General features: G+C 48.9%; 1 protein-coding gene across 4 annotated transcripts in view; it reads left to right on the forward strand.

Annotated features, from left to right (window-relative positions):
* Positions 1-24,959, forward strand: part of Hivep3 (HIVEP zinc finger 3) — a 402,467-nt gene that overhangs the window by 311,665 nt on the left and 65,843 nt on the right. For 3 of the 4 annotated variants that reach the window (XM_017593396.3, XM_017593397.3, XM_006238779.5), the window contains one exon: positions 20,988-21,184. The gene's annotated coding sequence lies outside the window, so the exon portion shown is untranslated. Of the gene's footprint in view, positions 1-20,987; positions 21,185-24,959 lie in introns of those variants that run through there. The other variant, NM_001107972.1, reaches the window with a different exon arrangement.

Raw genomic sequence — 24,959 nt, forward strand, 5'->3', positions numbered from 1 at the left:
GCACACATTCATTGCAGTGAGCATAGCCTGGTTCACAGAACAAATTAGTGTCTGCTTTGTGATCCAGAAACCCACGTGTGATGTCATTGTTTCAGGAGCTAAATAAATAAATAAATAAATAAATAAATAAATAAATAAATAAATAAATCACCTCGCTAAACAGTGTTGATACAGACCAGAGGCAGCTTTGTGAGCATGGCTTTGCACAAGCACTCTCCTGGCACTTGACACACGGAAGCATATGTGTCAGTTGCACTTAAGAGCCAGGGCTCTGCCACTCCGTGTGCACTGTGAACCGGGTGAGGATGCCTTGAGTTTGAGGATGTGATGGCTCGCCGGGCATGGCTTCATCCCACGTGTTAGTCCTACTCTTACCCAGGTAGCCTGGCACTCACTCCCATGGATAAACCCTGCCCTCCCCCCAACATGTCCCCAGGCATGTCAATGCCTCAGGAAGGGGCAGGGTCCCCATGCAGTTCGAGCTCAGCTTCCTCACCTGGCATACAAGACATACATTCTTTTAAAGATGGTGTACAATAGAGGAAGCGATTAATACCAGAAAGGGGGGTTTTCAGGGGACTTTCTTTATGGGTTAGATTACAGGAGCCATGGGAAGGCTGAGAACCAACTAATTTGCAAATGGGAGGATGGGCTCAACTTGTCCCTCAGATTCCGCCCTACCCATCCTCTGACCATTTGTGACCTTGGACAAGTGACCTGAGCCTTTGAACCTCCATTTTCTTGGTCATACACAAGGATTAGGCTACCACTTGACTGGACCCCACTTCCATGCTCTGACATTGGTAGAGAGCCTAGAACAGCTCACCATTACCACACATTCGAAGAACCCCATTAACAGAGTAAAATAGTAGCCATGTGCAAAACATTTTTAAAACGTGCAAAAAGAAGCAGATGGCTCCCAAGGTGAAAATGGCTCATAAACACATGATGGATACTTGAAGTCCAAGGGCCCGGGTGTTAAAATGGCGGGGCGTGGGGAGAGGGGGAGGGACTGTATAATGAACCATAGAGATCAAATGCTTTCAAAGACCTAGGGGACTTGGAAGGCTCAATTGTCGTGAATGAAGGCTTTAAGAGGACATACTTGCTTAATCAGGCCAATCCCAGCTCCAGAGAGACCTATGTGCAAGGCCTTTCCTGTAGCATGTTATGTGTCAGAGGACTGACAAGGCTCTTCATGCCTGGCTGAGGCAATGCTCAAACATAACAGTGTGCAATGTCTTGCATCCATTATAAAGAAAGATGTGTCCCTGCGGGACCAGCACGGGAGGAGAGTCACCAGAAGGCTTCCACGCAATGTGTTCTGTTCAGTCCTATGCTAACCCAGAAAACGTACAGGTTAATGCAGGCCAAGAATGGCCCTGAACATGAAGAATGGGTTGTGTGCTCACAGAAGCTGCCTCAGAAGATACCTGGTCCACCACAAGAGGAGTAGGATTTGAGAGGGTGGATGAGACACTGTCGACCTCAGACTTACTGCCCTCTTAATGTGTGTGTGTTCACACGCATGTGTGCACATTTATATATTCTATTTATTTATTTTGGTTCTTATTTAATTAATTTATTTATCGTTGGTTCTTTTGAAGCAGGGTCTCACTCTATACACTCTGTAGCCTCAGCTGGCCTCAAATCATGATAATCCTCCTGCCTCTGCCTCCCAAATTCTGTGACTATTTGAGTGAGCCACTATGAGTGACTTGCACATGTATTTGTTTTGTTTTGTGATAGAACCTCATGCAGGTCAGACTGCTTCTCTATGCCTATGTAGCCTAGGATTGCCCTGAATTCCCAGTCCTTCTGTCTTCACTTCCCAAGTGCTGGGGTTAAAGGCATTAGTTCCTCAGTGCTCAGGATCCGTGCATTCTAAGTAAAGACAATTAAAAAGAAAGACGACGGAAAACAATGAAAAGGAAGAAAACCTCTGAGGTTAGTGTGGTGCTAGTGTGTGGCAGACATCACACATAGTGCCTGGCACCACGTGGCTTCCTTTTTCCTCCATGGAAGGGAGGCTGGCCCTTCCCCCACCCCCGAATTTCCACTTAGTGTTTTCCCAAACTTAGTAAGCATGCAGTGGTGACTGCAACAGTGTCAGCCATCTTCATGCAGTGTCACCCACATAGAGCCACTCGTTCAGAGAACCCATCTGCCTCTCACCTAGACAGCCCCAAGGCTCCTTTCTTCATTGTGAGAAGGCTGCCATCCAGCCACCCCTTCCTGGGTGTGTCTAGCCATGCCTCCTGTCTCTCCCACCTTGCAGTGTAGTCCCTCTGTCACCCCACATGCCCAGGGTGAACCTCAGTCATGCCGCTCATGTCTGGCTTGTTTCTTCTCTGTTTCTGTTCACAGCCAGGCTTTCCAGCCCCCGGGGATGTGGGCTTTCCTGGTCCCCTTCCCCCACCAGCTTCCACCTGGCCCTGATGAATTCCATCATGCCTGCTTAAAATCATTCGACTTCCAATTTGCTAATTTAATTCTAGTCTTACAGAATTTTGGCAACCCTGCCAAGCCGGGTGCCAGATGCAGATTTAATGAGCATATTTTCAGTTCTTTCTTTCCTGTCTCCATGAAGATGCTGAAGGGATTGGGCTCTGGACTCGCTCCCAGGATCCTGCTTCCCTTGCTTGCCTTTGACCCAGCCCCTCAGGGTATGGCCTTCCTGTCAAGGCTCTCCCTAGTTGACCGGAGAGGCCCTGGAGAAGGAGCTATCATTGCATCCTGCTACCCATCCTAGAAGCCCCAACCCTCTTCCCAGCATTCGGGCCTCACAGGAAATGTATTTGGAGAAAATTGCTTACTTCCCCCAGCCCATGTCTTCCTGTAGCCATGTGTAGCTCAGCAGATGTTTGCAGATGGGTGATTTTTAGCAAACACACACTGAGTGCTTTCTAGCATAGACCATCCACAACCTACAACAGAATTATGGCCCAGGGACTGTGCCCCACAGTGGCAGGCTCAGACCGTAGACTCAGACAATCCACACTGGTCACCTCATTTGAACCCATTCCCTCTTCTTACTGGAAACATTTTCACCCCCCAGAGTAAAGACTCAAAGAAGTCAGGTGGGCGGTTCGAGGCCACAGAGTGGTGAGCAGCAGAAGTGGGACTCTGCTTGAGGCTTTTGATTCTAAATATAGAGCTCTTTCCATTGACTGGGAGCAGCGACCCAGGGCCTGGCACTGCTGCCTGTGATCCCAGTGTAGTCACTGCCCATGACTGGTCAGAGCAGGCTCATATACACAGATGCACCTGCTGCTCCACACAGATGTCCTAACAATGCAGACAAGGTCATGGAGCCTGAGTTGTGGGAGCTGAGGACGCCTAGTATACAGCACTTAGGAGGGTATCTAATGGGAGGCACAGCAGCCTGGATTCTAAGCTGCAGCAAGAAAGGCCAAAGGGGGCTCCACATGGAGTTTCCCTGGAAGAAAAACAGGTGGGACTTTCACAAGGCAAGCCTTGACTTAGTGCAATTCTATTCCCTTTCCGAGCCTTGGCTTTGCATGGATGTGAGCTGAGGTTGGCTACCTCCTGATGTTTTAAATAGTAGAACCTCCTCTCAGACCCTTAACTATTGTTAAAATAAAATCCTACACTGAATTCCCATCATATAACCGAGAGGCAGAATTGAAGGTATCTTGAGTAGCCTGTGACTTTACAGGGAACAAATTGGAAATATTTCATTGGCTTCTTTCATTGTTGTCAATGTGTCTCCTCCCCTCACCACCCCCCACACCTCCACCCTCACACCCCTCCTCCCCGAGGTAGCTCTGTAGCTGAAGCTTCAGGGCTTTACTCAGGGAGAAGGCTGTGTGACCTGACCATTTCTCTTCCCCATTCTCTATTTCTCAGTCTCAGTCCTCCCAGGTAAGGACTAGATAAGCTATGTAGAACTCCTTAGCATGAGCCCAGCTCAGGACACAGGTGTTCATGTCCTCGATTGAACTGGATGTGGGGTGTCAGAAATCAAACAGTGGTGAGGCACTCCTGGGGCCATCTAGAACAGTACTGCATGTGTGCTCAGCCTTACAACGGGGACTCTGGTTCTCAGGAAGAGCCTGGGAGGAGGAAAGATTTGCTGAGCTTTGCAGACAAGCTTCTCAAGACTGGAAGAGAGGGTAGGCACAGGATAGAGGTGGAGATGAGGACCCACTGGAAGAACAGTTCCCTGGCTGTGGCTTTTTGTGAGTCCCAGATGGTGGCCCAGGTCCATCCCCAGACCTTAGAGTTGGGCACAAGATCAGAACCATATCTCAGTAGTTGGTAGCAAGAAGGTAGAGAAAAAACAGTTGGAACCTGGTAGAGGTTGCAGCTAGGGAGGAGACTCCACCCTGCAGCCTGATCCTTGGGTACCAATCACTGCCCTTGCACCATCTCCCATGGAGCCAGGCTGCAGAGGACTGTTTCCCAAGCCTGGGAGAGGGCCTCCAGTGGGACCTGTCCCCTGGGGTGGAGGGAGTAGTGAGTAGGGAGGCAAGGGATGGGCAGGGATGCTTTTCACCTCGTTGGGGTTATTTCTGGCTCTGCTCAGCTACTATAGTCTCTGTGGAAACTGTGTGCCCAGCTCAGTGTGGAAACACAGTGAAGTTTGGAAGGATGATGTGTGCTGAGAAGACAGTAGGGAAGCCATGGTCGCTGCTGTTGCACACACTGTGTGTGTGTGTGTGTGTGTGTGTGTGTGTGTGTGTTCTGAGGTCCAGAACAGAAATGCTTTCACACACACACACACACACACACACACACACACACACACACACCCCTGTTGTCTCCCTCCTGCTACCTACCCACCCACTCTCTTGCTTGCTCATCCTAGGATCCGTTCCTCTTGAACTTATGCTGTCTGGGAGTGAAGGCTACCCCCCTCTGTGAAAAGATGTCCACACCACACCCCCCAGGCTCATAAATTGGTTATGCCAAAGTGGACTTGAGCTAGAAATCAGCTGTGAAATAGACTATCCAGGATTACCTGTGTGAACCTGGTATAATCACATGGGTCCTTTAAATATATGTATTGAATTACGTTTTAATTGTATTAAATTAATATTTTAATTATACAAATGTATAGGTTATCATGGGACCAACACCTATGAGTAGCATCTGGAGAATACAGAGTGTGAAAGATTCCACTGACCACTTAGTGGGGATGGGGTTGTCATCCAAGATGAGAGGGAATTCTCTGCTGTAAGAGGTGAAGAAATACATTCTCCCCTAGAAATCCTAAAGAGGGGCCTGTTGATGCCTTGATTTTCGATACAGTGAGTTGTGTTTTAGAATCCCACCATCCAGAAACCTTGGGTCACACGTTAGCATATATCAACCCATTAAGATGTCTTAGCCCAGCAACCTCTACAACTCAAATGACAAGGAGCTGAGCCTGTGATGGGGAGAGGTCCTCCCGTGCCCAGGACAAAGTTGTGCATGTGCTTGTTTGCTTCTTGGGGGCCTGAATTTGCCCAGGAGCTCACTCCTGGGTACAAGTTCTCTTGGTGAGCACACAGTGCTCTAGAGCCCTGGGCAAGTACTGCTGTAAGCACACAGTGCAGATGGGTCTTTGCTCACTCTCCAGGTCCATCCTGTCCTTTCCTGGTCACTTATCCTTCGTGTGTGTGTGTGTGTGTGTGTGTGTGTGTGTGTGTGTGTGTGTGTCTGCTGGCTGGGTGTGTATATGGGTGGATGCACATGTATAAGGGTTAGCCCTGCACACTGGCTGCCTGGGCTGCTTCGAGTCCTTATCTCCTTCCTCCTTAGAGGCTGGAGACCAGCAACTTTGTATAAACTCCTCATCTTTGAAGTCTAGGAGTTGTAACTCATCTTCCAACAGTGGTATGTAGCTCTTGGGCTGACTGAGACCCTTCTGGCCCTGCCTTGTTGGGTACTTCTTTTACCTGCTAGGCACAGGTGGGACCTAGCAAACATGAACCCCAGGGTCTGGTAACAGGCAAGGTTAGGGGGGAATGGGTACAGAACTCCAAGAGGCATTCTACTCTCAGGCCATGGAAATCTGGTATACAAAGTTGGTTCTATGTTCCATTTTATAGATTAGGAAACTGAGGTCCAGATAGAAATGCTTGGTTCAAGGTCATGGGAGGAGCAGCAAGAGATCTGGGACCACAGCATGGGTGCAACCCAAGGACAGACCTAGTTTTAAATTCAATGCCTGGGTGATAATGTCTGAATGAGTTTATTAAGCAAGTCAAATTTATTGAGCATCTATTCCTGTTAATACTGTGTCGGGGGCAGGGCCGTGGCTTGGGAACAAGACAAACAGGACCTGGCCTTCCCCTGAGATTTTTTTCTTTTATTCTGTGGAGAGAATTAGTAATTATGCAATGATTGAATTACAGTGGGGATAAACGTTTTGAGGAGGATGGTCAGGAAGCCACTCCTTGTGCAGACTGGGCATATACAGGTGGCATGAGGCAGCCATGAGGAGTATATAGTATTATTTGGAGCACAAGACTGGTACAGCCTTAAAGCATTATAGTCCAAGATCATAGACAGCTGTGACAACCAAGCTGAAACCTTCCCTTCTCTTCTGGACTTTGACTCTCATCTCCTTGTTCAGTGGTCAGATTACATGTGGTCAATCATCCTTCAGGAGAAGCCTTGTCACCAGCAGGACCTGGGTACCAGGAGGACCAGCATTGTTCTGCCTGTGGGTCAGGGCTTTACCTGTCCTGGCTTGAGATCAAAGGCTCAGAGACTTATGATGGCAGAAAGGTGTATTCAGCAATAAAGGCTTCTTTCCTGTGCTGGCTGGAGCCCAGCTCACAGTATTCCCTGGACTCTGGAGTACCAGGCCTAGAAGAAGCCTGACTTTTAGGAATATAGCAGCCCACAGCTCACTCTGTTCTGTGTGTACATGTATGTATGTTTATGTGCATGTGTTGTACATATATGTAGAGGCCAGAAACAAGCCTCAGATGTATTTCTCAAGAGCTGTCCACCTTGTTTTTGAGACAGTCTCTCTCTTGGAGACCTGAGGCTCATTGATTATTCTAGGCTGACTTGCCAGTGAGACCCTGGACTTAGAACTGAAGGGGTCTTTAGAGATGGACTTTTCAAGTCTTTGGGTTGGCATATGGGGGAACGGAGGCCTACAGGTAGACATGATTTGTTCTCAGTCACATGACAGTGTTGTAGTCAGACCCAGGTGCATTCTTCCATCCCGACCCTCTGTGCTCTCCCATAGTTCTGCAAGTTTAGAGAAGGATAAGTAGACCTGGCCAGATCAGAAGCCAGCCCGGTGCACCTAAAAAGGATTTAAAAGGAAGGGAGCTGGTCAATCCAGTCTTGGTGGTCAAAGGGAAACCAGGGCATGGAGGTTCCTGTAGAGGGACCAGTGGAGAATCCCCTTCAGCTTCCCTTCCCTGCTCCAGGAACTGCCCATCTCCAAGACCCTTAGGCCAACACAAAGACACTACCTGTCCTACTGCCTTTGTAACAGTCAGGACTCAGGGAGCACAGATGCCCTAGGAAATCCCTTGGTCCAGGTGGACAGTGCACATACAGGGCTAGCATCTCTGCCTGCCTGGCACTTGCGTCTGGAAAGTGAGGTCCAAATAGGGCAATGCCGGGCAGCACACTGGTAAGCAAGCCAGGGAGCTGTGGTGAGAACTCACTGTCAGCCGCTCAGTACTTGCCTCATACCAAACGCTGTGCTCGCTGGGCATGGGGCTCAGGTAGGGCAGACACTGACATTTGTTCCTGTCCTGCAAGCTCCCGCTGTCTGAAGGAAGACAACCCTGCACAGTCTGCAATGAGGGTTGGAGGACATAGAGGTGGGAGATGCTCTATTACCTTCCTGGGAAGGTCAGAGACTTCAGAAATGCCTGAGGAGCACGGCACCCAGGAAGTCTTGATACAGAACCACACCTGATACAGCATGGAGGGCCGAGCAACACAGACATGGAAATCAGGGGTGAGGCAGGAGGTGTTGAGGCTTTTCCAAGAAGGTAGCAGGAAGTGGAAAGGACCTGATAGTCTTGAGAGTCAGAGTGAGTTTTCTGAGAAACCAGTTATGCTTAGAAAGTGGTGATTTTGGTGGTGGTGGGGGGGGTAGTCCAGGACTTCTAGTCATCTGTCACCTGGTCTATCTCCAGGGCCCAACGCCGAGAGACAGAGTTTTGACTGCATAAGGCCTCCTGGTCCTGAACTGCAGAACTCAGTGAAACAGGCAGGCAGATCCCAGACTTACTACACCTCTGTCTGTCTGTCTGCTGGATTGAACAGGCACAAGTAGAAGCCACTGAGCGATCGAGTCTTCCTCATCCACTCACCTGTAGATTTCTTTCTTGTCACCCAGGGATGGTCAATTACCAGAACTCAGTGTCTAGTCACTCACTCGTTATCTGCAGCTCTGCTCAAGGCTCTGAGCGAAGCAGCCGTGAATCACAGGCTTCTGAATCCCACTCTCAAACACAGCAGAGTGAATCTGCTGTGTCTGCAGCATCTGTACACACTGTGTTCCACAACAGGCTAGGGAAGGTAAATGCAGTAGTAGGCCATGTCTTCAGTGGGGCCATCACTGCTGACAGCCTGGAAGTTCTGAGGCTGAGTGGAAGAAGTATATGTGATCTGGGCTGGCCTGGGCTACATGGGGTAGCTTTATTTACAGAGCCACAGAGCAAAGAGAATGGCCCAGATAAGAGTCAGGATGATTGGCACCCAGGACATCCTGGTGTGCAGGTAAGAAGCATCCAAGTGTTAGGAGAAAATGTGTCATTTAAAGGCCAGTAGAGGATTTGCATCAGAGAGTGGCATGGTGAAGAGCCAGTCTATGTGACCATGCAAAGGATGACCTGGGAGGTGAGGAGCTCAAACGCTGCTGGGTGCTGGTTTCAGTGCAGGGTGAGTGTGGGGGTTTGAGCCAGGCTGGCTTCAAGTGCTTCTGTTCATAGTCATGGACTCTCCTCAAAGCTCTGGGCCAGGTACCACACTAAGTGTTCTCTGCAGATGAAGTAATAGATGGCTTTCCCAGACGTAGCTGGCTAGGCCCTGACTCTCCACCCTCCCTACAAGTGAGCTATCACAGGTCCAGAGATGTTGGGCTTGGGAGTAGAAGAGTGTAGATTCAAACTACAGCCATGTTTTAACTACTACTAGATGAAGAGTGGCAGTCAGGGCCAGGGATGGTCAGGAGGGTTGCCCCAGGATGCTCCCGAGGTAGGACAAAAGCTTTCTTGCTCCCTATAAAGTGTGACAGGCCCCACAAAGCTGAGGGCCTCACTGATAATGAAGCTGGAGCAGGTATGTAGATGGTATCTTAGTTACGGTTTCTATGGCTGTGATGAAACACAGTGACCAAAGGCAGGGTTAGGAGAAAAGTGTTTGACTTACACTTCTATATCATTCACCGTTCATCACCAAAGGAGGTCAGGACAGGAACTCAAAGAGGGCAGAAAGGTGGAGGCAGGAGCTGAGGCAGAGGTAATAGAAGGGTACTGCTTACTGGCTTGTTCCACATGACTTTCTCAACTTGCTCTCTTATTGAACCCAGGCCCACCAGCCCAGGGATGGCACCATTCACAATGGACTGGGCCTTCCTCCATTGATCACTAAGAAAACGCCTTACAACTGGATCTTAAGACATTTTCTCAATGAAGGTTCCCTCCTTTCAGATGACTCTAGCGTGTGTCACGTTGACAGAAAACTAGCCAGCAGGGTTGGGGACCATGCAAATCACTGAGGTAGTGGAAACACTCTCTGGAAAAAAAGTGCCACTCTCAGAGCCACCAGGCCAGACAAGGGAAGGGCCACTTCAGCCTAGTGGCTCTGCTCTGTAGCAGAGGCATGGCCTTACCTGGTTGTGAGACCCTGAGCTGGTTAGGAGGGGAAGGGGATCAGATCGAAGAATGGGGGCAGCCTGGTTCCTAGGCCAGAGGCTAGGAAAGATCCCCAGAGAGCCTGGTTACTGTTAGGCTTCCCCTGTGAGCTAAAGAGGTAATTGTGGCTGAAGAGGGTCATTCTTCCTCCAAAATCATGGTCACACTTTGCAGTCTTCTTAGCAGATATTGAGCAAGCACAGAAGGTCCCAGTCCCTGCTGCTTCCCACAGTCATTCTGTGTGCACATATATATTCTCTGTCTCTCTCTCTCTCTCTCTCTCTCTCTCTCTCTCTCTCTCTCTCTGTCTCTCTCTCTCTCTGTCTCTCTCTCTCTCTGTCTCTCTCTGTCTCTCTGTCTCTCTCTGTCTCTCTCTGTCTCTCTCTGTCTCTCTCTCTTCCTCTCTCTTTTCCTCTCTCTCTCTTCCTCTCTCTCTTTTCCTCTCTCTCTTCCTCTCTCTCTCTCTCTCTCTCTCTCTTCCTCTCTCTTTTCCTCTCTCTCTCTTCCTCTCTCTCTTTTCCTCTCTCTCTCTTCCTCTCTCTCTCTCTCTCTCTCTCTCTCTCTCTCTTTCGTGTGTGTGTGTGTGTGTGTGTGTGCGCTCTGCGTGCTCTGTGTGCTGTGTCTCCGTGTCCCTTCTCCCTGTGACTAGATCACAGTGATATTGTTGTGAGATTTCTAGCTTATTCTATTGCAAGACTAACTCTATAGATAGGCATAAAGCTTGAAAGTCAGAAATAACCAAAAGAGGAAGAAGGGCAGGCCTCAATTTCCGGAGAATTGACACTGTGCTATTTAAATCCGATGCCAGTCCAGATAAGCCCTATTGCTTCCATTTTCCAGGTGAGCATATTGAGACACTGAGGTGTGAAATGACATATCTGAGGCCAGACAGTGACAACGACCTGAAAACAACTAATTATTCAATGTCAGAGCCTTCTGCCATGGAAGGCTGCTCACAGCTCAGCCTCAGTTTCTTCAGCTGACTGATGTGAAGTGGAGCCCTTCTGTGGCATCCATTCAAGGACAGCATTGACACAGACTCAGCACCTGTGGGTTTGGTCCTCCCCCTGGCTTCAGCCTCTGTGGACAGGAGATGTTGCAACTCCGTGGAGGAACAGGCTGCCTGGTAATTTCCTTGCCCAGGTTCCCAACTAGCTGTTTGATGTCGTGAGGCAAGCTGTGTCCCCTTTACCTTTGCATCTCTGAACTCCAGCCAGGGCAGCAGTGTTTTGTGGAAGCCACTCAGCTGGATCAGCTTACTTCCTTTTTGGGTGTCCCAGGGGCCTCGGGCAGGGGAAGTGTCTCCTTTGCTCTCCTGTGAATGCACACAGCACAGTCCTGTGGGCCTTCCAGTGAGAGGACCGCCTGCAGATGGCTGGCAGGGCAGGGAGCAGCTCTTCCGGTCTCAGTCCCCAGTGTCACTCCTTCTCCTCAGCCTGTGCAATCATTGGTTTTAGGGTGTCTGTACCCCACCAAGTGCAATTGGTGCCCCCTACCCTTTCCCCTCACAGGACCTGGAGACCATAGCCTGTTCTCCTGAGGAAGTATGGAGCCTGAGGTCTCGTCCCTTCCCCGTTTCTCACGACATGGTGGCATCCATTCACTCGGCCTGCACATTCCTCTTTCTATCTCCCTCCTGCTTACCCACCCTCCCCCAGCATTTACTGGCATACAGATCTGTGTCAGGCAGAGTCCCATGACCTGTCTCTCACTTTTGAGAGCCTCACATGCTCAAGGGGAGACTTCCCAGTTTTGCCATTTCTAGAGAGTTACCCATGCTCTTGTAGGCTAGGTACCACAGCATGCTCATTGGCTTACTGGCCTTGGGTCTGTTGGTACATGTCTCCCATCACCAGTGAAAAGACATACAACAGGAGGGCTCCTCTCATTAACTCAGGAAGAGAGTACAGTTCAGAGAGGTTAAACAATTCAGCCGGGGCCACACAACTGTTAATGGATGAAAGCAGGAATAAACCTGGGTCATCCTGCTGCCATCGGTGCAGATCCCAGGCTATCCCTCACTACTTTCATATCCTGTGGTAAATGAGTTATGCCATTATTCCCCTTACTTCTCCCAGGTGCCTGTAGCCTGGCATGATCCACTACTGATCTTGTGTGTGTGTCCCTGTGTCTTAGATTTCCACATCTCATTCAACCACAGAGCACAGTAGTGGAAATAAAAAGGAAATCAGAAAGATCCATTTCCCAGTTCCCTGGCCCATGCATTCAAATTCAGCTGGCACTGCCTGAACATGTCCTTTTCAAAGTGTGGTCAGGGCCTTAGCACTAGCCTTCATCTTCCCTGAGATTGAGCTGTGAGGCCCCAGGAAGAGCCCAAGCTGTCTGACCTCACCCCAGCCCCCAGAGACCTTGTGCTGCAGTCTACAGAGGCTGTTCCTGCAGAACCTTCAGCCACAGGGACGTCAGCCCTAACGTCCAGCAGCATTAGCCCTATGCCTGCGCTGTGTGCTCTGCTCTTCTCTTCAGAGAAGACACATAGCTTATTTTCAATTCGTTTTTATTGTGGTGAAATACACCCAAGATTGGATTTACTGTTTTAACCATTTTAAGTGTGCAATCCAGGGATGTTAAATCCAATCTGGTTGCTGCACATCTGACACCACCACCTGCTTGCATGACGCCCCCTTGTCAAACCACAGATCTAGACCCGTTAACGAGCAACTCTTCGTCTCTATTCCCTGACCCCCCACCTCCAGCTCTGGGCCACCCCACTCCACTGTCTCTACATTTTTGAACCACTTTTAAATTGTGATTGTATGACATGTGACTGGAGATGTGGCTTAGTTGGTAAAGCGCTTGCCTAGCATACATACTGCTCTAGGTGTCACCCACCGCAATGCCAGTATTCAGGAGTAGAGATAGGACAACCAGAAGTTCATAACTACCCTTGACTACATGGCAAGTTCTAGGCCAGCCTGGGCTACCTGAGACACTCTGTCTCAAAAACACACACACACACACACACACACACACACACACACACACACACACAAAACATGCTTATAGTTAAAGGATCAGTGTAGAGATGCCTGTGAGAAAATGTTCATGTCCCAGACCCCACCCAAGCCACAGTCCAGCCCAGGACATGCTGACAGATATCATCCATGACTTTCTAGGTTCCCAGCTGTGTGTGTGTGTGTGTGTGTGTGTGTGTGTGTGTGTGTGTGTGTGTGTGTGTGAGAGAGAGAGAGAGAGAGAGAGAGAGAGAGAGAGAGAGAGACTTTGTTATTATCCCAGGATGTGCAGAACCCAAAAGCAGACATACTGAGACTCATCTCCTACCCTGACCTCTTCACCTCTCCCAGGGTCATATGGAAAATAGGCAGAGTGTCCTCCATCCCACAAGAAGATCAAGGGAACCTCCATAAGAAGTGTTGTTGCTCATACGTACACACAAAGTCACAAGGAAGGTTTGTGACTGCAGGATATGTCTGTCTTTCACCAAGAGAATGTATTTATCTAGCAATGGCTAGCTGGGTGGACTAATCATCATTCACTTATGAAAGCAATTGATGGATATGAAGGCGGTTTCCACCACCTTCAATTGTTCAAGACAGTGCCGTCCAACCAACCCTTCACATACGTGTTTATGCATGTGTTTTGAGGTATTGACTTGTGTGCACTTCTGGGGCTGCAGAGCCAACATGCATTGTGGGGGACTTGTCGAGAAGTTCCCCTAACACATACCTTCCAGTGGCATTTGACACATCCATTGACTCCGAGTCTCCAACACCCAAAGGTGACCGTCATTCCTCACTGCGTGTCTTCACTGTTGAGGGGGAGGGACAGTGACCTTTAGTGGTGCATCTGTGGTGACTACTGAGACCAGCACATCTGCATGCTTTATTGGGAGACCAGCACATCTGCATGCTTTATTGGGAGACCAGCACATCTGCATGCTTTATTGGGAGACCAGCACATCTGCATGCTTTATTGGGCAACTTTACCGCTCGAATGATGCTCTGTCCATTCCTTCTCCGGGTTTTATTCCCTGCTTTTACTTACTTTATTGTAGGTGCTTGATATATATTATGGGTCATGACCCTTTTTTATGTGCTGCAAAGTATCTCAGCGCCTATCTTGTTATCAAGCATTCCATCCCCAAATAAGGAACATTCTGGTAAAAGAGTTGTGCTGGTGGAGCAAGTAGTGGGACATTAACCTTTCTTTTCTCCAGAATCACAGGACTTAAACCTTAAGAATCCAAAAATCTGCAAATATTTTTATAATTTGTTACTTTCTTTTTTTTTAAAATCTGTTGTTGGGGACTGGGTGGGGGTCTTCTGTTATATGGTTACTTAATGTGTTGGATAGTCAAATGTATTGACCTTTAAAGAGCGCTGACGTCCAACTGGGGCTTTGGAAGCTGCTCTCCAACATTGTTACACAAATATCCCAACAGCCTTGGCATTTGTCACAGGTTTGCTTCTGTGCTGTGTCCATTTGTGTGGGACTTCAGATACGGCCTCACTACATAGCCCAGGATGACCTTAAAATTGGGATCGTCCTGCCTCAGCCTCCCCAGTGCCCAAGTTATAGGCACATGCCACTATGCCTGGTACCCTGGTCGGTTTTGAGTCAACTTACCTAGAAAGAGGAATCTCAGCTGAAACGATGACTCCATCAGATTGCTTGTGGGCAAGTCTGGAGTACATTTTCTTGACTAATGAATAATGTGTGAGGGCCCAGCACATTGTAGATGGTGCCATCCTGGGCAAGCAATTGGTCCTGAGTTATATCAGAAAGCAGGCTGAACTAGCCATGGGGAGGAAGCAGGTAGGTAGTGTCCCTCCATGGCTTCTGCTTCAGTTCCTGCCTTCGGGTTCCCTCAGAGATGGAGTATGACCTAGGAGCCGTAAGATGAAGTAAGTCTTTTCCTCCCTAGGTGGCTCTTGGCCTTGGTGTTTACCGTGGCACTGGAAACTCTACCTGAGACACCTGGTTAGTTTATAGCTTCGATCAGTGTCACCATCGGTCATACTCGGTGTGGGAACCCCGCCTGCTCTCGGGTGCCGTTCTGCTGTTTGCTTCCCTCCTGGCACTCAGCCACCACTCCCCATGCTACTTACGTCATTATCTGTTTGTTCTCCTCATCTGACTGGATGCTCAGCTCCAGAAAGGCCAGGCCCCTCTCTGTTTTATGATGCTTCTATGTTTTTATTTTTATGGTGCTGGAAGTAGCTAGAAGAGTGTCCGACACATCACAGGCACTTCCAGGGTACCTAGTGAGTGAGGGACACACTGTGAACTGTTCCCTTTATTTGAATACTCCATCCTTTCTCTGGCAATTAGGGATCCCCTCTTCGGTGGCCCTTCAGCTTCTCTTATGGCTATTCGTTGGTTCGGTGTTTCTCCTTCTCCTTCCAGTTTTGTGTAATGTCATTTCCTAGAATATCGTCAGTTTTCAAACTGACGTCGTCAACATAAAAAGCTATATTCCAGTTCTCTTACATCTTGAAAAGTTCGCATGTGTGCATCCGTGTCATCTTTCTCAGCACTTTGTCTGACTCTGCTTTTCACTCCTCGCCTTGTTTGCTGGTGGCAGTCACGGGTGTCCATCCACGATGTCAGGGCACAGGATGACATTGCGTGTGTGGCTGCTGGTGGCTACTTCACATGCTTCTTCCCTTATTTTTACTTTGGACTTTATTCATTTCTTCCTTTTGGGCTATTCTGGTTGGGTTTTTTCTTTCCAGTATAAGAGATTGAACCCAAAGCCTTACATATCCTATGCCGGTGGTTCTCAACCTGTGGGTAACGACCTTTTCACAGGGGTTGCCTGAGGCTATCAGAATGCACAGATATTTACACTATGTAGTCATAGCAGTAGCAAAACTACAGTTATGAAGAAGCAGTGCAGATAGTTTTATGGCTGGGGTCACTAGAACTGAGGAGCCGTATTACTGAGTCACAGCGTTAGGAAGACTAGACAAACACTCTGCCATTGAGCCACAATCCTAACCCCCAGTGCCTTTTATTGAGTTTTGAGATAGTGCTCTGCTGCATTGCCTGTTCTGCTCTCAAACTTGCTATCCCCCTGTCTCCTCCTCCCGAGTGCCTAGGATTAGGGTGTGTGCCACCACTTCAACTCTAGTAAAACCCTTAACCTGCGTCTTGTTGTCCTCTCTTCTCTCCCCTCCTCTTGTCACAAAAGCATTTGAGGCTTGCCTTTTCTCTGAGCACAGCGTTGCTTGTGCCTACAACCTTCCAAACAGTAATGTGTTCGTTCGTTCTCTCTCTCTCTCTCTCTCTCTCTCTCTCTCTCTCTCTCTCTCTCTCTCTCCCCGCCCTTTAGAGTTTCGGTCTTGATGTCCCCTTTATTCAAGTCATTTAGAAAGTGTTTCAACACCACCTTGTGCACCCCTGACTTGCTGTTTGATTTCTATGCCCAGATTTCTGGCTGTTGCCTGGAGAGCAGTTCTCGGAGTCTTCAATGCTTACGCGCTTTGGAAATGGAGTTCTCTTGCCATGTTTGAGCAAAAGGCATCTTACCTGTGTCTGGGGTCTGTTTAAAGGGAAGCTGACAGACTCTGTCCTTGTGTCTTCCATGAGCTTCTTTTCGTGTCCTGTCCACACTCACAGGTGACACCCAGGACATTCATTCTCTCTCCCTGTAGTTCATCCAGGCTGGCCTTGAACTCACAATCCCTGCCTCAATCCCCTGGTGCTGAGATCATAGGAGTCCAGGCTCTACGATACCCCTGCTTGCCCCATGGCTCCATGATTACATTACCTCATTTGTCTCATGAGGGCGAAGGCCAGGCTCATGGCCTGTACCTTCTCGTGGAAAGAGGTTTCAAGCAAACACAAAATGCCCTACGTTTTTCTGCCTTGTATTTCTACTTCATTCTGCAATGTGACCCACCAGGGCTCTATTAAACCTCTTGCCTGTTTAACCATTTCCCCCATTTCTCAGATCTCCTTCATCAGTTTGAGTGTCCTATTTCCAAATATATGGCTGGGTTTATATTTTCTTTTCCATCCTGGTCTCTGAACTTAGGATAAGATAATCAAATCTATTTGCATTATTGAATTTGTTAATGTGCTTGGCTGTCTTCTGATGTCATTCCTCACATCTCTCGTCTGTTATCCCTCTTCCTTCCCGACAGCCTTAGTCTTCCCGATTCTTGCCATATTGAATAATCTTTGTTCCTGCTCGCTCTCCCATGCTTGGCAGTTAAGAAGTCTGTCTGATTTTTTCCTTTAGAAATACCCATAAATGAAACATGCTCGTGTGTTCATATGAAGGATAAGTGTCTGATTTCCAGCAGTGCGTCCCCAGCCTGGCAGACATTCATCTAGAAGCCACCACACACACGCTGCTTGTAAATCTCCTGTTTTCTAGTCTCCCACCTTGTCCTCTTTTGAATGACTTATTCTGATACCTGTTTTGTTTTGTTTTGTTTTGTTTTGTTTTGTTTTGCTGGAGTAATTCCTTGGGTAACTTTTAAAGAAAAGATAGGAGGTAACCTCTGATTTTAGTATTTCTCTCTATTTGAACCTTGACTGAGCAGTGGATCTCAGGGGTTTTAGTATCTGTTTTCCCTCCAGCCTCTCCGTCTTTACCCTGTAACCCACTGGCAGTCAGGGTAGGAGATATGAAATCCCGTGTGTGTTGCTCAGTTCTTATTTTCAACCAGACACAACCTCACCAAGGAAGAGGGAACCCCAGTTGAGGAATTTCCCAGGTCAGATGAGCCCGTTCATGTCTGTGAGAGACTGTCTTGATTTGATGCGGGAGGGCCCAGCACACTGTGAGTGGCACCATCCCTAGGTAGTGAGAAGTGCTAGGCACACAGGAAGCTAGGGTTTTCTGCTCCATATTTTTGCCTTCAGCTTCCTGCCTTGAGGTCCTGCCCTAGCTTCCTTCAATGATAAACCATGACCAAGGTGAAATAAATACTTTCCTCCCCAAGTTGCTTTTGTTCAGAGTGTTTTATCACAGTAACAGAAAGCAAACCAGGACAAATATCAGCATAGGCTCTCAACTTGTGCACAGAGACTTTCAAATGCCAGCTTTTCCAATCTCCTCAAGATGGTATTCGTGGAAGCTGAGGTGCTCCCTGATCTGGGAAGGGAGCACAGCAGCTCCACAGAGCCCTGGTGCATCTGCAGTGTGTGAGGGTGAGGCAGGGTGGCTCTGCTGAGGATTGGCTCAAGATTGTGTAAGTCACACAACCACCTGTGACTGGCAGAAACAGCAGGCATGGAGTGCTGAGGCCAGAGGAGGGAATCACAGGAACTTATTGTGTAAGGTGCTGAGAAGAGGATGGATCTTTTCAGAAGTTTCTGTGAAGTCTGTTATGCCACCTGCCCCAGCGGGAGCTACTAACTGAGGTGTAAAGGGTGAAGGTGGGGGTGTGTGGCTCTGTCATACAGTGCTTCCCTCCCATCCACACTGGTCCCTTTGGAGACTCTGAGGATGCATTCCTAGTCAGAGCTGATTTCCTCCGCTTTGGGGTGGGCCTTTCCTGTGACCATCTGGAGCAGTTGGTGAGGTGGGATTAGGCTTTCTATGGTTCCCACTCCTCTGAATCCTCAGATTTTCTGGCCAGCTGGTGTGACTTAGGATCACTTCCAATTTGTATAGTCTCTTTTTTTTATTTAGTGGCATTTGGGGGAGAAGAGGCAGACCCTTGAGTCCTCTTTGTCATCTAGAAACCTGGGGCTTGGGGATGACATTCTCGGGTGACTAGAATACAGATGTAGCTGCCTAGCTACTGAGGAAGACTGTGAGCGGCTGGTGACAGGATGATAATGGCCTCCACGCTTTGGCTCATCCTAGGTCCTCCACAAGTCACACCCCTCATCCCAAGCAAGTTAACTCATGAACCATCTCATAACCTCAGTCCACTGCCAGCTCAAATCCTGCCCCCTCCTCTGTCAAACCTCTTTTCCTGCTCACTGCTACCTCAGTCATTACTCCTCAGTGTGCAGTTTCCTGATGGTCCCCATTCAGGAGGTCCGAGCGCTGTGTTTGAAACACCCCCACATCCAGACACCATCAGAATGGACTCCACTGTGGTTCCTCTGAAAACAAGGGCCAAATCTTGTCCAGTTTCTGTCTTTGGCAACTGCTAGCCAGCTGGACCCATTAAGTGAATGAACAACCATGTTGGGTTCTAAAAAGAATTGTCACACATTGCTGTGGGGGAGAGGTCTGCTACGGGTTGCATATGACTCAGAGGAAACCTGTCTGAACGTCACACCATCTGGAAGGACTCTCAGCTCCTGGTATCTGCACAGAGGACGCTTGCTTATCTCAAGAGAACTGTAGCAAGTGGGTGTTGGGTCTCGTGGGCGGTGGACCTCATATCCAGTGTGGTGGGAATTTGCTGAGAGTGGGAGGAGCCTCCGACCAGGTAGAAATGCTGTCAGGGAGGGACATGAGTTCTAAAGCAGTCTGAGGAGGGCTTGGAGGTGAGACCTGGTCTGTGGGTGCTCTGAGGTCTCAGTGGAAGATATCAGCTACCCCCCCCCATTTTTTTTAATACTCGCAGTGGACTGGGAGGTAAGACTTGGAGTTGAAAGACATGGCAAAGTTGTGCAGTGTCTGGGAGCCTCCATTGGCAGACTCAAACAAATCACCGCTGAGAGCCACAGAGCCAATCCTCTCTATTGTATGGTAGTGAATGCCACTCTGTCGAGTTGAACAGCAGCAGGTGTGGTGGGAGGGGACACTGAGGACCTCAGGTGACCTCTGTGTTCTAGAGCAGTCAGCTGTGTGGAGTGGTTGCCAAGGACTTAAGTTCTCACAAAGCATGGTGCTGAGGACAAGCAAGAGGGCAACGCCACAGGCCTATGTGAAGGCTACTCCACATTACCACGCTCGGCTCTGGGACAGAGTCCGTGGCAATTATGTGGGTTGTGCCACGTGCCAGGCATTGTTCTCGGCACTGTATGCACGGTGACTCACCGAAGCTCGAGAAGCCCTCACCGTTCTCAACCTCCTTTTCACACACATCAACTTCACACACCACGGAGGTCACAAAGAGAAAGACATGGACCAGAACCTAGGGTATCAGAGCCTTGGAGACCACACTCTCAGCTATCACACCACACCATCAGAAGCAGACACACCAGCGGTCCAAAGAGCATGGCATGCCTAGGACGTGCTGTGCTGCACACAGCTAAACGACTCAGGTTTTCTGCCTTAAGAAGTGCTTTCCTCTGAGCGTGCTGGTCCAAGCCTGACGACATCCTGTTACTCTGGTGCCTGAACCACAGCACTTGCTCAGCCGTCCATCTGCTCAGCAACCACTGTGGAGCTCCCGTCCTGCCCCAGGCTCCCCTTGTCTAGAATAGTGCTTTATTTAGTCACTTGGGAGCCACAATGGACTCCCGTACCCCCACACTGTTCCAAGCATGTTGGTTTTCTCTTGGGTTAGCAGACCCCTCAGTTTAGTGATTGCGTGACATACCCATGTGTCAGCTTGCTTCTACAGGTCCCTAGACTATAACCATGTCACCTCACCTCAGATGCACCCAATCACCACACCTGCAGCTTGCCTGGGTTGGCACTGGGTGTGGGTAAACTGAGGACTCAACCCTGTTCTGAGGAGTGTTACACCTTTCCAGTCTCATTCTTGGGTTAATGTAACCTGATTCCCTGTGGTTGGGGGTCTGAGGTCCTGTATTCTTGCTGGTTTCCTTCTAAGTTGCCAGCAGCTGCCTCTGGGTCCTTCCCTCCCACATGGCCCTTCTATATTCAGGCCAGCAAGGTTCATAGAGTCTGACTGATGCCAGTCTCTCTAACTTCCTTATCTAGGACCCAACAGAAAACTCCACCTTTAAAGTAGACTCCCTCAAGCCCGTTCAAGGTCAAGGGTGCTCAGACACAGACCCCAGGCTCTAGTCATCTAGAAATCTTAAGGTTCACCCAGAACCATCCACCTGCCTGAAAGGATGAGGCTCAAGAAAGTTCAGCATGGGGCAAACCAATGTGCAATGTGTCATCCCAGAGCCATTGCATCCCACTATCTCCCTGAGGGGACATGGGACAAACATGCAGCTTGGGGAGAGTTCAAGGCTTGGGCCTCCTGGGATAAAGCAGGGATTGTTCTGTACCTAAAATCAATCTAGAAAACTCTCTGACCATGGTTTCCATCTTCCCCACTCATGTAGGAGCAGAGGCACAAACCAAGCTGCCTTGAAGTAGCTCATGGGAGACTCTCGAGAGCCACTGACCAGGCACACTGTCCCTCCCTCAGGAAGGAGCAGTGCGTAAGCAGAGGCATCGCAGCAGGAGTGGACATGAACGCTGGCTTCCAGAGAGAGCAGCGGTTCAGTTTTGGTCACCGGAAGTGGTGCCTGCAGCGCAGGTAAGAAGCGTCAGTCTAGCTTGCCGATTGCCATTTTAGCTGCCTGTGTTCTCCTCTTTTTTTTTTTTCTTTTTTTTCTTTTTTTCGGAGCTGGGGACCGAACCCAGGGCCTTGCGCTTCCTAGGCAAGCGCTCTACCACTGAGCTAAATCCCCAACCCGTGTTCTCCTCTTAAAAGATTGGAGAGTGGTCATTGCTACCTGTCCTTGCCTTCCTTGACCTCTGACAGAGCTGGTCTGGAATTCCTTGGCACCTTGGTTAGGACTTCCAGGCTTCCCATGTCATCCCCCTAAAGTGACACCTTGCCCCTCACACTGGTCGCTCAGTCTCCACCTCACCCTGCTGAAGGACACAACAATGTCTCTCAAGGACCCAGGCCTCTGGTATATCAACCTATTTCCCAGGCTCCCCCAACCCCATCCTACCGCCCTACTTCACTTCTACAGTCTGCCCTGTCATAAAGCCCCCACCAGGAGGCATGGAAGGATGTCAGGTCTGGCCTCTCATGATTACCTGGAGAGTTCCAAATTCCAGGGACTGAGTTCATGGGTGAGTGAGGTCCCTGGGCCCTTATATGTGATTGTATATGTATCTTCATCTTGGAGTTCAGGAGTCTCCAAGGCTGTGACGTGGGTGGGGGTGTGGCATTGGAAGCTCTTTGAGTAAGAGTTAAATCCTAGGGTGTTTTGTTTGCTACAAAATGTGTCATCATCATCATCCAAGGAACTGATAGGGTTGAAGGACAAGACACCTGGTTTCAAAAAGGAAGGAAAGAAACATGAACTCCCCAGAATACCTGCGTCATCTGGCTTAAGCACTAGGGACATGAGGATCTGCATTTGGAATCCTTCCCTGTGAGACAGCATCACACTCTATTAGCCAAGGCTAGCCTTGAACTCACAATCCTTCTGCCTCAGCCATCCCCAGTAATGAGGTTACGAATATATACCCTCAGATCCACTATGTTTGAATTCTGGGGTGGGTCCTGGGAGCTGCCTTCTGGGGCTCTAGGAATTCTCCACAGTCTTCTGATTACACCAACGGGCTCAGTTATGATGTCAAAGCTGTGAAAACCTAAGATTTCCCACCTGGCCTGCTCATCCCCTCTGGTCAGAGTGGGCATTTTCTCATTGTGCAGAGCTGGGGCCGGGGATGTAAGTCAATTCATGGACAGCATTGCTGTAGCTCATGGATGTGGGTGGATGGGCTTTGGTTTCAGTCAGCAGCTCCTTAGCATACCTAGCCCAGCATGCCTGTCCTGACCAGAATTGTCCTGTGAAGGCAGAAGAATCCCCAAGGCCCAAGAAGAATTAACTACCTGAGCCTTGTTTTGATGGAGAACCTGTGCAGTGGTATTGAACCTGGGGCTATCCCTAAGTTCAAATCCCAGCTCTCACAGTTACTGGTTTTATTACACTTTTTATGGTTTTGGAAGCATGTTGTTGAAGCTCCCTCTCCCTTGTCTCTGTTTTTTCTCTTGCAATGAAAGAGAAGGTGGTACCTGCCTCACAGGGGCACCACAAACATACAGATGAGGCATTATTAAAATACAGACCACCCACTTGGAAGTTCTTCCTATTACCCCCCACCACTGTGCAGGCAACTCAGCCACCACTTACCCCATGACAGATCTGCTGTCCTGTACCACCTGGTGCAGCACAAGACCCTAAAGTGAAGGGACTGGTCCTCTCTGTACACAAGGCCAGGTACTTCATAGATGAGTTTAAGTCCTGAAAGGAAAAAGAAAAAAAATCCTAGTAAGGCTGGCCTTGTTGTCCCTTTTTAAATACTTATGGACGGACACTGAGCACTGAGAGGTTCAGTAATTTAAAAATAGTCACATAGCTCGCAGGGGTAGAAACTCTGTCTACAATGAGTCAACTCTCTTTTCTATTGAAATGCTTCCGAAGAAAAAGGCTGTAGGGTCGGTTACTCCTCTAGCAGTGAGCGTTTCGTTATGACTGAACAACCCCATCACCAAGAGTCCTGCTCCTTAGTCTTCTGCAGCACCATCTGCTCTATTGATTTTGTATTTGTTTTCAACTGTGCATGTGACAATTAACTGTGTGTTGAGTGTGGAGGTCCTTGTCCACTAGCAGCCTCAGCAGTCCCGTCCAGTTCAGTCCGGTCTGGTCACAGGTTCTTGAGTAACCTAGAACTAAAGCTCTGAGGAATACAGGGAGTTTGAGGGAACCACCTGGGACTCTCCCAACCCTGGCATTTATCCTTCCCTACTTTGTGCCCAAATTCCTTGTAGTCTACATGGGCTCTGACAGCTGTGGGGCAATCTGCAGAGGGAGCCCTGCTCAGCCGGAAATGGGCCCTGGCTCTAGCCAGAAATCTGGCCTCTCCCCTTCCTGCATGCTCTCAGGGGAAGAAAGCATGGTGATTAATGGAGTTTTGATTCAGAGCTGCTGGGGGATCCAGGAGATCATGGGCACAGCTGGGCCACCAGGAAGTGGGCTGGGCTATGTGGCATCTATGCAGATGAAGGATGAAGGGCTGGGACGGCAGGTGTGCAGTGTGTGCAGCCTCCACCACGCCAGGGATCCAGTGGCCTGGGGACACCTGGAGTCATTAAGGGCCAGATAACAGGAGAGACCTAACCTGGGACCTTCTCCAGAATAAGGTGATTTCTGAATGAGTGGCTGGAGGCCAAAGCTAACATGGAAATGAATTGGGAAATGTTTTCCCAGCAAACATCGCTGCCAGTGGTTTTCAAATTTTCATTGTCTTAGAACCCATTTAAAATGTCAAATCTTGTATGAAGTGGTGATGTGTAAATCAGGTTAGAGCAAGTTTATTCTTTCATCTTTAAAATTTTCAATCTTTAAAATGGATTTATCATGAAAATTTACAGATAGAGTAACTATGCTTCTATTTACAAACACTTGGACATTTTAGACCAGGGATCCACAAGCTAAGACCTGTGGCCACCACCTCACTGTATAAATTAAGCTTTATTGAAACACATGCTGTTCATTCCATGCACCTTTGGCTGCCTCAGTCCATCTACCCCCAAAGTCTGAGTAGTACTCTCTGGCCTTTCAGATACTGCACTGACCTCTGGCCTAGGCATCCACGATCTCACTTATCAGCTGCAGCCCCCATGCTGCCTTCTCTTGTCTTGGTTGGTTGGTAAGGATTAGGAATTAAGGAACTGAGAGCTTGGGAGATGGATAAATCACTTGTCCCAAAGGCACAAGGACCAGAGTTCAGAGTCCCGGCGTTCATGTAAAACGCTGGGCAGATATGTGGCTACCTGTGAAGCAAGCCAGGGCATGGAATCCCCTTGGCAAGATGGCTAGCTACACTCAGCAGACTCAGCAAGTTTCAGATTCTGGGGGGGACCCTGCCTCAATAAATAAGTGGGAAGTATCAGGGAAGACAGATGACACCCACTTAGGGCCTCTGCATCTTAACACATACACATACATGTACACACAGAGAGAGAGACAGAGAGACAGAATTACAAAGAGCATCCTAAATCGTTTTTGATAGCAAGATCTAAGGGTACACTGTGGATAGTGTACCCATATTTAGCTGTGCTGTGGGGCATTCCAGGAGGACTACAGGGGAGCACCAGCTTGCATCATCAACAGTATCTAACAGCTGCTTGGATTCCTTCTTGTTCCAAATGCCATTTGGATGGGAAGCCCACACTCCCTATACTTGGGAGCTTAACCTTGTGGTCCTGTCCCTTGTCACTGCTGGAGTAGGTTTTCAAACCTATAGATTCAGTCCTGAATCTAACCAGCTAAACAAAGTCACCCGGA

Source organism: Rattus norvegicus, chromosome 5 (genome assembly GCF_036323735.1).
Source record: "Rattus norvegicus strain BN/NHsdMcwi chromosome 5, GRCr8, whole genome shotgun sequence".
In the NCBI taxonomy this organism is placed as follows: Eukaryota; Metazoa; Chordata; class Mammalia; order Rodentia; family Muridae; genus Rattus; species Rattus norvegicus.